The 15,845-nt window shown below is 37.4% G+C and overlaps 1 protein-coding gene across 1 annotated transcript in view; it reads right to left on the reverse strand.

Moving 5' to 3' along the window:
• Nucleotides 1-15,845, reverse strand: part of LOC150103052 (meiotic recombination protein DMC1 homolog) — a 320,619-nt gene that overhangs the window by 128,765 nt on the left and 176,009 nt on the right. The gene's annotated exons all lie outside the window — the stretch shown is intronic.

Raw genomic sequence — 15,845 nt, forward strand, 5'->3', positions numbered from 1 at the left:
TCTTCAGTAAGTCTCTTGTGGCAATAGGCCTTTTTTGCCTGATGGACCTGGCTTTTGGTTATCCATCTGTAAAAGAGATGATAATGCCAATTAACATAATTACTATTCATTTATGTTTGCAAAAATAAAATAAATAAAATAATAAAAATATTGTACAAGAACTTTCTAACCTCAAACTATTTGCTGCATAGATTACCTTACAAACATATTGTCCTCATGTGAGGACAGGTTGTTTTCAAGTTCGTTTTATGAATATGGTAATAAACATGAACAAATTAAACATTCACACTTCATCTACAAGGTATAACAATACAGTATATAAAACCATACTAACCTTTCCAGAAGACTCATAAAATCACCAAATTCAAATCAACAAAACAGCAGCTTTTCACTTCTTCCTTGATACCACCATTCACTGCAGAGAGAGAGTGGTATTCCTGTAACTCTGTTGAAACACCTGCCATCTGGTGTGGTTTCTAAGATTACTTTGGTCTCCCCCAGATGAGGACTACATGCATACAGTAGCACTAAATTATGAATGAATAATTATTATGAGGGAAAATATGTATCCTCATATAAGGCCCTTATGCATAAGAGGGTTAGAAGAGAATCTGTAGAACATATTTTATGAGCTCTGTCTTACTAGAGATTTGACTACACCATAGTGGATGTATGGGAATGAACAGCATAGAAATGGAATAGAAGAATGTGAGTGGTGTAGTTGAGACTAAGTGAATATGTGGTAAGAAGAAATAAAGGTGATTGGGCAAAGGCAGGTGTGATGGGAAAATCACAACCAACAAGTGGCCTGGTTAGGACTGGTTATAGACTTAAAAGTAAACTGCTGTGTTTATTTACAAATGACATAAGTATCAGAAATAGGGAAGATGAAATAGTTCCACTGATTGGGTTTATTCATTCCAAATCGTAGGAATAAGTGAAATATGGGTGAATGAAGATGATATCGTAACAGGAATTGAAATGGGCTGCAGGGGAATTATGTCTACATAATGTAGACATGAAAGACTGAAACAGTGTCAATCCATTTGAGGCAGTGTGGTGCGAGGTGGAGATTTACAGGAGGAGATATTTAGTTGGATGTTGCTATAGGCCGGAAATGTGGAGGGATTTGATGAAGAAATGAATAAGCAACTTGAACTAGTAAATAAGTGAAGGGTGATTATTATGAACTATTTTAATTATGGCATTATAGATTGGAATGAAGAGATAGCATTTGTGAACAAGGAAAATTAATTTCTCGAGTTCTGTGAGAAAATTATCTTAGGCAGTATGTAAAGGAGGGCACGCAAGATCAAGAGTTTTAGATATGATCACTTCACTAAAAGATGTAATTGTGAGTGGGGTTTCACACTTCCCTTCAGTTAGTGAGAGTCCCTTCAGTTAGTGAGAGTGATCGTGAAGTGAAAGTTGTGGATAGCCATATAAACACTTCTGGGAGCAAAAGGATATAAGTGGAAGTACAAAGCTGATGATATTATTATCATTATTATTATTATTTGGTAACCTCCATGGAGTCAACAGACTCATCGTGGGAGGCCCACTCAACTATCAACATGTTTATCATAATGAGCTTTTAAGTTATTTATACTACCTGCACTCACAACGCACTCAGGCAATGCATTTCACTCACTAACAACTCTCCACATAAAAATTATACTCCTCACACCCTTCTTCACCACATCTTTATACAACTTCCAGGGATGACCTCTCATTCTTCCCATCTTAACATCCACTCTTTTTATAATTTCAAAACTTAAAATAAAATTGAAGTGATGTTAACAATGGAAGCACCTTTTTATGTCTGTATATATGATAATTTTTAGGATCAAAATGGAATTTAGCAAACAATTAATACTTTCAACAAAAATTTAAATGTAATTTTACTGGCATATAAGGAAGCAAAATATAGATGATGAGCATAAGCACTCTGACAGTTATTCATTTTTAGTAATTCAGAAGTAAAATCTTTTTCCTTCTGAAGTTGTTCGAAACATTCCAATAGTTATGTGTATGTTTTAAATACCCTCTCAAACAGGAATGGAAAGAATTTACAAAAAAAATGTATCTACTGTAAACTTCATTATAACTTAAGTGTCACCTGTTATCTATATAACAAACATGATATAATTAAGGAGGCTGTTTCTAAATCACAACAAATAAGTGAATTTGATCATAGGATTATATTACGCTTTGTATATTTTCATGTCCATTATGACAAGCTTAGGAGAGAGCTTGAAGCTACAGCATGGAATGAGGAATTGGGCGGTAAGGAAATAAATGTTGTGTGGCAACTGACAAAGAAATACATAAAAGCATCAATGTGTGAATGCATTCTGAAGGTCAAAGGCTGAATAGCCTTTGACCTTCAGAATGCATATATAGGCGTAAAATGGATGAATGAGGAAATTAAGCATGAAATCTGGAAGAAGAATGCACTTTGGAGGCAGCACAAGATCAATAATGGTAATAATCAGTTGCATAAAGAGTATAAAGAGCAGGTAAGGATAGTGTCTCAATTGGTAAGAACAACAGAAGCGCAGTATGAGCAGAAATTAGCAAATCAGACAAAAAAAAACCTTCGTGAATTATTTCGATATGTGGTAAGTAGATAGAAGAATGAGAATGATTATGGCAAGATGATGTTAATGGATGAAAGTGGGAGATTGGTAACTGCTGCAGAGGATAGAGTCAAGGTATTCAGTGAGCAGTTCATCAAGGTGTTTCATTGTCTGTGTGAATCAGAAGCGTAGAGAATGAAATGACAGAAAACTTCTTTGTGGGCAACCAAGTGGTATATGAGTAGTTAAGTAAGCTAGATGTTGAAAGTTTTTTCACTTGGTTGTATTATAAAATAAAGATGCCCAAGAAATTAAAGTTTTAGTTCAATCCTTTATCCAAGTGTAAGCAAAGAAAGTTTTTGAGTGAGGTTACTTCTGCATTACTTCAACCTTGATATCACTTCTGGGTCTGGATCCCACTGATGAGACCCCAGTAAAGGTCGAAACCAGTCTGGGTAGAGACTCTTCCCATAATGGATAGCATTATACATGTCTGTAAGGATATTTCGTTTGCATTATGGGATATTAAGGCAAGTGATGTGAAGTCATTAGCCTCTATATACAAGTTGCTCAGTTGTGAAGTTACTTCATGTGCAAACCTTGTTTGCTTACACTTGGATAAAGGATTAAACCAAGTGGAAAAACTTCGAATATCTATCTCTAATCCAGAGTATATTTTAATAATAAGGTGTGTGTGCGTGTGTGTGCGCGTGTGTGTGTGTGTGCATGTGTGTGCGTGTGTGTGTGTGAGAGAGAGAGACACCTTTTGGCATGTGTATGGAAATATGACTTCTGCATTACTTCAACCTTGATATCACTTCTGGGTCTGGATCCCACTGATGAGACCCCAGTAAAGGTCGAAACCAGTCTGGGTAGAGACTCTTCCCATAATGGATAGCATTATACATGTCTGTAAGGATATTTCGTTTGCATTATGGGATATTAAGGCAAGTGATGTGAAGTCATTAGCCTCTATATACAAGTTGCTCAGTTGTGAAGTTACTTCATGTGCAAACCTTGTTTGCTTACACTTGGATAAAGGATTAAACCAAGTGGAAAAACTTCGAATATCTATCTCTAATCCAGAGTATATTTTAATAATAAGGTGTGTGTGCGTGTGTGCGTGTGTGTGTGTGTGTGCATGTGTGTGTGTGTGTGTGTGTGTGTGTGAGAGAGAGAGAGAGAGACACCTTTTGGCATGTGTATGGAAATATGACTTCTGCATTACTTCAACCTTGATATCACTTCTGGGTCTGGATCCCACTGATGAGACCCCAGTAAAGGTCGAAACCAGTCTGGGTAGAGACTCTTCCCATAATGGATAGCATTATACATGTCTGTAAGGATATTGAGTTTGCATTATGGGATATTAAGGCAAGTGATGTGAAGTCATTAGCCTCTATATACAAGTTGCTCAGTTGTGAAGTTACTTCATGTGCAAACCTTGTTTGCTTACACTTGGATAAAGGATTAAACCAAGTGGAAAAACTTCGAATATCTATCTCTAATCCAGAGTATATTTTAATAATAAGGTGTGTGTGCGTGTGTGTGTGTGTGTGTGTGTGTGTGTGTGTGTGTGTGTGTGTGTGTGTGTGTGTGTGTGTGTGAGAGAGAGAGAGAGAGACACCTTTTGGCATGTGTATGGAAATATGACTTCTGCATTACTTCAACTTTGGTATCACTTCTGGGCCTGGATCCTACTGATGAGACCTCAATAAAGGTTGAAACTGGTCTAGGTATGGATCCCATAATGAATATCATTACACATGTTCATAAGGATATGTGCTTTGCATTATGGGATACTAAGGCAATTGATGTGAAGTCATTAGCCTCTATATATGAGTTGCCCTGTCATGAAGTTACTTCATGTGCAAACTTTGTTTGCTTAAACTTGGATAAAGGATGAAACTAAGAGTATAATTCTTGGCATCTTTAATTTATAAGCTAGATGTCAATATGGCAACAGGACTTGATGACAAGTCACCATATGTCTTCAGGGAATGTTTCAAGGAAAAAGCATCAGTTGGCCTACCTTTAGCAAGAGTCTTGCAAGAGCACAAGTCCCAAAAGAGTATAAGGGGAGCCTTATCATCACAAAAAGTGGTGATAAGGCTCCCCTTAAAATTGTTGTTGTTTAGATATTGGAAAGGTTGATTAGATATATAGGATACAAAAGTGAGTTGATAGTCAACATAGGTTTGTTAATCGGAGGTCATGTTTTACCAACTTGCTTATGTATTATAAGAAGTTTATGAATGTCTTGAACAAGGTAGATGCATGTTCAGTGGTATAGTTAGATTTTGCAAAAGCTTTTGATATATTGCCACACCACAAATTGGTAACTAATGTGAAGGGGGATGGGATTGGATGATAGAATAATTATTTGAATAGGTGAATCATATAGGCAAGAGCAAGTTGTGTATGGAGGAAGGGGCACTATCTTGAAAGAGGAAAGTCACTAGTGGTGGGCCAAATGGGTCAGTTTTGGGACCATTGTTATTTAATTTGTATATATATTAATTTGATATTGGGATAGGTTTAACTGGTGATATACAACTGTTTGCAGATTATGACAAACTGGAGAGAGAGTGATGAGAAATCAAGCAGATGTTGTGGTCTTGCAGGAGGACTTGAATAGATTTATGAGTGAGTATGGAACTATCAACTCAATGCTGCAAAGTGTAAAGTTTTGAAATTTGGTAGCCAACAACAGGATGCAAAGTATACACTTGGCAGGGAAATTTTAGAGGAAGTTGAGGAGATAAGGAACCTTGGAGTGTTGGACAAGGATCTGATATTCAGAGGTCCCACTGCACAAGTTGTGAATACATCACATCAGATTATGGCAATGACTTATACAATTAAAGAGGTTCTGATTCCATTGTATTTGTGTTGATCAAGCCTTGTATGTGCACAAATTTGGTCCCCTAGTTTTGATGGTGATGAGGATATAGTGGAAAAGATCCAGAGAAGACTGATCTAAGAGAAGACTGGTAACTGATCTTTGAGATCTGGGATATGAAGACAGTTTGAGGGAATGAAATTTGCAAAGCCTTGTAAACAGGAAGAAGAGAAGAGATATGATTGAGAGATTTCAGTTGATAAAGGGTTGTAACTGGTTTAATGTGGAAGAAATTTTTGTAGAACAGGGGAAAGGAGGTAGAACAAGGGGACATACCTGGATGCTGTATAAGAAGGGTGTGAGCAAAAGCATAATGAGTATTTTCTCTGTATGGAAAGTGGTTGGTGAGTGGAATGCATCACCTAACATTGTGGTGAATGCAGCTACACTGAATGAATTTAAAGCATGGTTTCATGGATTTTGTCTGTAACAGTTTTTGCCTCCCATATGAATCTTTTGACTTCATGGAGGTCTGATGGTGGTGGTAGTAATAATAATAATAATATTTCTGACAAGGGTAATGATGAGTTAGTATCAAAGTATTTACCAGTATGAGTTGGTTTTCTATATACTGAGAACTGGAGACTACCATTTGGCTGACACACAATGAGAATATCCAGAAAAGAAAGACAGTTGTTATACTTCCAGGGTAAATTTGATTCTTGGGTATAATTATGAATTAATTTTTTCAAGAAATTCAGGAACATTAGATAAGGACGAGTTCCATACAGCAAAAACATCATCAACATATGTTTAATAAATCGATGGTTAGGTGAAAAAAAGTCCAGAATATGTTATTTGAAATATTTAAAGTAATTAGCTAAAGTTCAGGGAATGGGAGGCACCATAGCTGTTAATTGTATCTGTTTGTAGAGTTTGTTCTAACAGCTGAAATATCTTGAATTAATAACAAAATTAAATAATTTGACAATATCACAAGGAAAGTCATTAACTAGTTCAATCATATCCATTAGAGGGATATTTGTAAAAAGTGAGACTACATCAAAACATACTAGATCTGTGGGTTGTAAGGATAATCCTGAAATTTTTTTCTTAAAATCTATTGAATTTTTTATGAAACAAGCAGTTTCCTGTAAATGCAGATAGAAGATTAGAAAAGTATTTTGAGAGTTTATAAGTTGGATATCCTAAACAGTACATAAAATTATGTTCTACAGATTCTTTTCTAAACAAAGAACTGTTTATTATCAGGGCTACTTTCATCTTTTATGGTTATTATATAAACACTATTGATAAAGTAATCAATAATGGCTGAGGTGTGTGAGGCAAAGGGAGTTCACAATTTGTAAACCTGTAAAGTGAATTTGAAAGAAAGTTGGAATCATTTAAAGCTGATGGATTACATTTGAAAAAGTTTAGTGTTGGGCATTTAGAAAGTCTAGTGTTTTTTGAGAAGACACAGAGCCAAGAAATTATTGTAGTAAATGATCAGAGTCTACTTGTGAAGCAGGATAGTACAAGTAAATGGATTGTAAGACAGGAGGAAGATAGATATGAAGTTGAAGATGTGGTTGCAGCAGCACAAGATGATGGAATGCATAAAGGTGAGGATGAGACAGGTAGGAATGGAAAGCAGAGTCAGGATCAGGGAAACAGGAGTGGTCAGACCGATGAGAGAGGTGTGGTATAGTACAACAGCTAGAATAGAGAATGTTTGTGCTGTAGAATGCCTTCAAACACGTAGGGATTAATATGTTTGTACACAAATGTAAGGAGTATTCGAAACAAGAGAGCTGAGTTTCAGTGGCGTTGCATGCCCATTTCGGTTGGGTGTGCTGTCGTGGATTATGCAACCCGTGCTACAAATTTCATGTCAGTTTGACTATATGATTTCTTAGTAAGAGGTGTGATAGCTAAGAGTTTAACAAAATCGCACCAACCTGGTGAGAACGTTAAGGATGTAAGTGAGTCGATTAGAATGCAAAAGCAGCGAGTGAAAGAAATGATAGTAGTAGCAGGTACAAATGATTTGAAAGGAGGCAAAAATGGCTATGTGAGAGGATTTGAAGGAATTGCTTGAGGTAATAAAAGAGAAGAGTGAGAGAGTTAGGATGGTGAGTCTGCTGTAGCGGTATGACAGTGAAAGTATAGAAGGAGGGTCAAAATCGCTAATGATATTATGAATGAATTATGCAGGAGGAGTGGTGTGGAATTTGTGGATGTGTGGAGTGAGTTCGATGGGCGAAAGGATTTATATAAGATGGATGGTATACATTTAATATGCCCGAGTGAGTACGAAAGACAACAAATCAGAATGGGATAGTTAGTATAAGGCATCAAAATAGGGATGGGACAAATGGGCTTCTGCAATTCATGTATACTAATACCAGAAGTATTAGGAACAAGAAGAAAGAATTTTTAGCCTTGGTTGGCCAAAGGTTATTGGCATTAGTGAAACATGGCTGACAGAAGATGATATAGTTAGTGGGATTGAATGTGAGGCGTATGGTGTGTTCAGGAGTGACAGGAAGAATAAATGGGAGGAGGAATGTTATCGATGATAGCTGATGAGCTACAGCCAAGGAGAATAGAAGTGGAACTGCAGGATAGAGAAAAAAGAGCACATTTGAAGAAATTTGGGGGGAGATTGAAACTAGCAGAAAAAAATATACAGTCAGGTGCCGCTATAGACCAGGTGATGGAATAGATGGTGGAGATAGTATGCATAAGCAACTAGAAGAAATGAGTGGAAGGAGAGTAATTATTATGGGAGATTTCAACTATGGTAACACTGATTGAAAGGAGGAGAGGACACATGGGAGGAAGGAATTAGATTTTATGCGGTTATTAAGGGATAACTATCTGAGACAGCATGTAATGGAAAATACTAGAGGTCAGAGAGTGCTTGACGTAGTAATTGCATCTGAGAATTTGTATGAGTAATGAATATGACCACGTTGCCACCAATTGGTGAGAGAGTGATCATAGGGTCTTGACTTGGGAGGTGGCTAAAGGTGTGGAATTTACAACTAAAACAGGGTACACATGGAATTATCAGGCTGGTAAGTACGGCAAGCTTAGGAGTTTGATTGGTTCAGTGCCATGGCATGTAAAACTGCTAGGGCTAGATGTTAATAATGCATGGGAGGCAGTTAAGAAGTGTTTGCATGAGGCAATGGCTGACTGTATACCTAGAGTCCAAATAATAAACAAAGTTGGGGTTAAATGGATGAATAACACCATTAAGCTTGAGCTGCAAAAAAAGAAACAACTATGGAGGGAATTAAAGGAGAAAGGTGACCAGCAGGCACATGAACGGTATAAAGCACAAGCCAGAAGGGTAACGAGTGTGGTAAGAAAAGCAAAAATGGATTATGAAAGAACATTAGCCAGGCAGGCTAAAGAGAATCCCAAACAGTTTTTTCGATATGTTGCAAGTAAAAGAAAAAATGTATATGGCAGAATCATTTTAAAGAATGCTGATCATAGGGAGGTAACCGAATCAGTTGATATAGTTGAATTACTGAGCGAGCACTTTGCAAGAGAATATCATCCAGGGGGTGACATTGCAGGAATGAATGTAACAATAGATTATACGGGAATTGTGGTGAATGAAGTGGAGGTGAATAGTTTATTACAAAACCTCAATGTCAATACTTCTGTGGGATTGGATGGTATACCAGCTCGTGTCATACGTGAAGCGGCTAAAGAACTGTCAGTGCCCTTGACGATTTTGTTTAATTTGAGTCTCGAGTCTGGATTAGTCCCTAGGGGGAGGAAACACGGGGAAAATAGTTCCACTGCATAAAGGAGGTTCCAAGACTGCTGTTGTAAATTACCAACCGATTAGCATATCAGGAATCGTTGTCAAGGTCTTGGAGAAATTAGTCAAGAGAAAAATACAGGATTGGATAGATGAAAATGGGATACTGTATGGGGGACAACATGGTTTTGTGAAGGGTAGATCATGCCTCAGTGACTTGCTCATGAATCTTTGACATCCTGTGAATGCACAGGATGTCAAAATTTTGAAAGATGATTTGGATAGTTTGGAGGACTGGGCTAAGGAGAATGGATGTCAATTTAATGTGACAAAATGTAAGGTTATGCATTTTGGGGTGAAAAGATTAGCAGCAGAATATCACATTGGTGGAACCGTGCTCCAGGAGATTGATGACGTAAGGGATTTGGGAGTGTTGGTGGATAGGGAGTTGAAGTTTAGGGGACAGATCACAAAAGTGGCGAAATCAGCTCATCAAATCACTTGGTTGCTGAAAAATACTTTAACAAGCAGCGACAAACAAGTTACTGTTCCTCTATATATCGAGCCTTGATAAGACCCTCCATCTAGACTACTGTGCCCAGATATAGACACCAGGGTTTCTTCTTGATAGGGAGGAGGTGGAGAGTATCCAGAGACGAGTGACCAAGATGATAGAAGGTCTGTGGAATGAACCTTATGAGAACAGGTTGAAGATTTGTGGGTTGCAGAAATTGGTTGATAGGCAGAAAAGGGGTGATATGATTGAGACATTCAAATTACTGAAGGGTTTCTATAAGATTAATTCAGAAGATATTTTTGAGAATAGGATTGGTGGTGGGAGGACTAAGAGACCATACATGGAAGCTGGGCAAGAATATGGTTAGCAAGGGTGTTAGAGCTAGGTTTTTTACTTGGCGAGTGGTGAATGAGTGGAATAAGCTGCCAGAGTCTGTTGAGGGTGCCATGACTGTGAATGAGTTCAAGGCGAGGTATGATAGATACTGTGTGAATGTCGAATAGTTGTTCTTGACATGATGTTAGGGCCTCCCTCGATGTGTCTGCCGATTCACTGGAGTTGCCCATTATAATAATAATAATAATTGCATTTTTATTAATGCATGAAAGTTTTAAGAGTGCATAGGCACATCAGTGCTCATCTTAGTTGGTCTAATGCAATTAATTGTAGGATAACTTTGAATACATTGGTAACTAAGTAAGTTACCAATGTATTCCTAATTAATTGTAACCAAATCTGCATAGAGTAGGGGACAATGTGTTTGTTTTAAGATACTATATATTAGAAAACAATAATGAATGAGAATGTTATATTTGGTTGGTATATTTGAAATACTCAAAGGTGTAAAATTCGGAAGAGGAGGACAAGGCTTACCTCCTTCGACATGAGCAAAAAAAAAAGTTATAGATTTATCGAAAAGTATATATTAAAAACCTGTGTATATTATATATAAAAACTTGCCTACCACATCAATTCCCACTTCACCAATAACCAATCACAGCCTCTAGGTGCTATTGTCTTAGAGCTCACCCTACACATAATGATCAGTTTAAAACTACAAAAATACTAAGAATTTGACTTGCTGCGCTATCTGTACATCTTTTCAAAGGGTTCAAAGGTGTATGTATTTTGAATGCACGCCTGGGCTATTAATGTGAATATGATGCAATGTATATGTGTCGAAAAGCATCCTCTTCATGAAGCATTAGTATATTGTGTTTAATTTTAGGAATCACGTAAAGCCAAGAAACAATTAGGGGAGTCTTTAACAGGAATAAATGCAAAAATATATCAGTGATACTGCTGTTCAGTGGATGAGCAGATGAGCACTGCACATCTAGCACACCCCTGCTAAGTTTGTCGCAGTGGATGAGTCAGTACGCCGAAAGATAATTGGAATAAATGAAACTTGGTTGTCTGAGGAGGATGTGATGTTGGGAATAGAAATATATATAATTTTCCAGAAGGAAAGAAATGCAAAAAGAGGAGAGGGAATGCTGTTGATGATTGCAGAGGAATTGTGCCACTAAGTGTAGAAGTTGATAGTGCATGCACATATTTTGAATCTGTGTGGTGTGAAGTTGAAATAAACAGGTTAGCATATCTGATAGGATACTGTATAGGATTGTGAAATGTTTAGGTAAATTAGTGGGCATATGAAAAAGATGGTGATCCTGATGAGAGATGTTAATTACAGGAATAGAGAATGGATGGAAGAGATAGTGTATGGGAACAAGAAGAGTGAGTTTGTGGAATTTCTGACAGCTAAGTATCTTAGGCAGCATGTGACTGATGTAACCAGAGGCTTTAATATTTTGGATTTGGTGATAACTTCCCAAGAATGTAGTTGTTAAAGAGGTGTTGATACTGCTACCAGTGATCATGAAGTACATGTTTGGGAAGTGATGAAACAAGAAAAGGTTACTGCCAAAAATGGATACATGTGGAAGTATAAAGCGGGTGATTATAGGAAGCTCTGTAATCAGCTAGCATCAGTGCGTTGGATAGATGAGCTGAGTGAAAAAGATGTCGACAATGCATGGAAACTCACAAGGCAGTATCTGACAAAATCAATGTATAACTGCATACAAAGTATTAAGCAAGTAAATAGAGTAGGAGTGAAATGGATGAACAAGTAAGCTGTGCTGGAAAAGAAAATCTTATGGAGGAGGTACAAGACTGTTGGAGTGATTAGATCCATGAAAGGTATAAAGCGCATGCTAGAAAGGTGATGAGCATGATAAGAAAAAAAAGGTGCAATATGAGAGAGATTGGCTGGTCAGACCAAGGTTAACTCAAGTGAATTTTTCTGCTGAATGGCAAGCATGAGGAAGAATAATTATGGCAGATTAACATTGGTGGATAGTCATGGCAGTGGACTAACAGCTGTAAACGATATAGTGGAATTATTGAATGAGCACTTTATGTTGGATTGGTTAGATATTAATAAGGCTATGGGAATGGATGACATATCACAATGCATTCTTAAGGAATGTGTACCACAATTGGCTATGCCCTTGACCTAGTTATTTAATGAAAGTCTTGCAATGGGTAGGTATAGTTAGGAATGGGTGGTTTCCTAAGGAGTGGAAAGAAGGAAAATAGTACCACTCCACAAGCATGGTTCTAGGACAGAAATCTCCAACTATAGACCAGTCTGTATAACTGCAGTTGTGGTCAAGGAACAGAATACAGAAGAGATTGATAAGGAACAGAATACAGGATTGGGTGGATGGATATAGCATTCTTTATGAGGTCAGCATTGATTTGTAAAGGGTAGGTCCTGTCTTAGAATTTACCTGCATTTTATGAAAGGTAACGAGTGTGTTAGATAAGGGAGAATCATATACAGTGATATTCTTGGATTTGCAAACACATTTGATAGATTACCACATGATACGTTGGTGTACAAGCTGCAGAAAATGGTGGGAATTGATAGCATACTGGTTAGATGGATCAGAGATTGGCCATCTGAACAATACAAACAGGTTTTGTATGATGGAGCAGTATCTTAAAAAAGAAGGGTAACCAGTCCCGTGCCCCAGGGTTCTGTTCTTGGGCCCCGGGAACCCTGGTTAACTTGTTTGTAAATAATAAATCATGTGGACTGACCGAGGGTCTTCAGTTGTTTGCTGATGATGCAAAGTTGGGAAGAATTATAAGTAGACTGCTGATGTTAATTCTCTTCAGGAAGAATTGAATGGACTTTTTACTCGGACAAAGGAGTGATGTTGTAGTTTTAATATCAATAAGTGCAAGGTGTTGCATTCTGCAGTGCAGAAATATAAGGCTGTGTACTATATCGATGGTGCTATACTGCAGGAAGTGGATGAGATTAGAGATATGAAAGTGATGGTTAACAGTAGACTGAAGTTTAGAGGGAATATTGTTAGTGTTGCAAAGGCTGCTGCATATCGTAGTGCTGCTATGATAAGAAGTACTCTAACATGTAGGAATACAGAAGTGGTTGTGCCACTGTATAAAGCACTGGTCAGACCACATTTGGACTACTGTGCTCAAATCTGGTCACCCAGTTTTCAATGCGATGTGGAGACATTCAAGAGGGTGCAGAGGCAAGCGGCTAAGACAATGTCGAGACTTTTGAATGATGGATATGGAGAAAGGTTGAAGAGATATGGATTACAGAGTTTGGTGGATAGGAGGAAGAGAGGTGATATGATAGAGACATTTAAGTTGGTGAGAGGATTTTATCAGATTAATCTAGAGGGGATTATAAAAAGAGAAGGAGGTGACAGGGGAAGAACAAGAGGTCATCCCTGGAAGTAAAGGTATGGTGAAGAGGGGTGTGAGGAGTAGATTTTTTACATGGAGAATTGTCAGTGAATGGAATGCATTACCAGAATGTGCTAAGGATTTTAAGATTCTATATGATAAATATGTTGTCAGTTGAATGAACCTCCGGTGTGGGTCTGCCATCTCCATGAAGGATGTAATAATAATAATAATAATGGCCGTTGCCTTAGCCCGCCTCAAGAGGAATAATGTTATCAAAATTTGTATTCCATACTACGAGGCTGGTCTGAAAAGTTCTAGGCCTCGACCATAGATGGCAACAATATCGGCAAGATTTTTTTTTTCTAAGTTGGTACATCTGTCATAGGCATCTATGTGAAATTGCAAGTCATTCTATCAAGCAGTTTGTTTTTTACAGCTGGAGCAAAATTGTTGTCCGTATCCTTTGAAATGGATAAAATTGAGTAACGTGCGATTATAAAATTCTTTGTAAAAGCAGGTTTAATGCCAAAAGAAATTCATGTGAAGTTCATAAAAGTTCATAGGCACTCTTCTCCTTCGTTTTCAATAATTAAGAAATGGGCTGCCGAGTTTAAACATGGCAATACCAGCCTTGAAGATGATACACATGAAGGATGTCCAAAAAGTGTAACAACACCAAAAATCATTGATCAAGTGTATGGTATTGGATGACCACCAAGTCAAAGTGCATGAAATTGCTGAAACTATAGGCATTTCAAAAGAACATATAGGATATATTTTCCATGAAGAATTGCAAATGAAAAAGCTTTGCACAAGATGGGTGCTGCGCTTGCTCATAGCAGATCTCTGAACAGTTTTTGGAGCATATTAACAAGAATAAAACTGATTTTGTGAGTCGATTTATTAATATGGATAAGACTTGGATTCACCATTACACACCAGAATCCAAACAGCAGTCAAAACAGTGGACAGAAGCCGGTTGTTCAGCACCAAAGAAGACAAAGTCGGTTCAATCAGCAGGAAAGATCATGGCACTGGTGTTTTGGGATGCTAAAGGCATTTTGTTTATTAATTATCTTGAAAAGGGTAAAGCAATAACTGGGGAATATCATTCCGATCTTTTAACCAGACTAGACAAAAAAATTCATGAGAAAAGACCTGGTTTGCAGAAGAAAAAAGCATCTTTCATCAGGACAATGCACCTGCCTACAAAGGTGTTTTGGCAATGGGAAAATTAAGGGATCTGCACTTTGAATTGTTGGAACATCTCCCCCTATTCCCCAAATTTGGCTCCCTCTGACTTCTATCTCTTCCCAAAACTAAAACTCTTTCTCGGTGGTCAGCGTTTTTCTTAGAATCAAGAGTTTTTCTTACAATCAAGATTGAAGCTGTATAGGGATATTTTGCTTATCTTACTGTGAACCACTACAGGGACAGGATAATGGTGCTGGAGCATCGCTGGAATAAATGTATTAATCTTAAGGAAGATTATGTTGAAAAATAAAAATAATTTTAAAATCATAAATTCGTTTTTTCATTGTTAGGCCAAGAACTTTTCAGGCAACCCTCATATTATTTATATTATTCAAGCCTCAATGGAGTCAAAAGTGTCATTGTGGGAGGTCCTTCCTTGGAAACACAAAGTCTATCATACCACTCCTTGAACTCATTGATAATTCTTGCTCTCCCCATTCTATCAAGCAATGCATTCCATGGTTCAAGCACTCTTCATGCAAAGAAACTACTTCTCACTCTCTTGCTCATTCATAACTTCCAGAGTTGGCCCCTTGTCATTGTTCCTTCCTGCTGTTTCACCAAGTGAAAGAACTCCCCAATGTCAACCCTGTAACAACCTGTCAACAGTTTAAAAGTCTCAATCACATCACCTCTCCTTCTTTTATCTACCAACTCTGCAGTTCACATTCCCTCAGCTGATCTTCATAACTAACATGATACAGTCCTGAAACCATCTTTGTTATCCACCTCTGTACCCTTTCCACAGTTAATTTATCCCCTTCAAATCCTGAGGACCAAATTTGAGAACAATAGTCGAAGTGTGGTCCGATCAGGATCTTATACAATGGAACAATAACTCTTTTATCTCTGCAGGTCAGCATCCTTCTTAGTATTGCAGCAAATGTCTGGGTTACCTTCACCACCTTTGCAATATGTTCCCTGAATTTCAATTTTTTATCAATCATCACCCTCCAGATCTCTTGTATCTCCTATATGTTTAAGGAATTTCAGAAAAAATAGAAAGACTACTTTGGCAGATTCACTTAAAAGTCTCTTTTCATCCAGTTTGTAAAGTGAACAACTTACTGAATTTATTAATTAAGGAAGTTATTAACTTTATAATGTTTTAAATTTATTAACTTTATAAGGAAG

The sequence above is a fragment of the Typopeltis vanoorti genome, chromosome 9 (assembly GCF_054136105.1).
Source record: "Typopeltis vanoorti isolate ZY-2024b chromosome 9, IOZ_Tvanoo_1.0, whole genome shotgun sequence".
Classification (NCBI taxonomy): domain Eukaryota; kingdom Metazoa; phylum Arthropoda; class Arachnida; order Uropygi; family Thelyphonidae; genus Typopeltis; species Typopeltis vanoorti.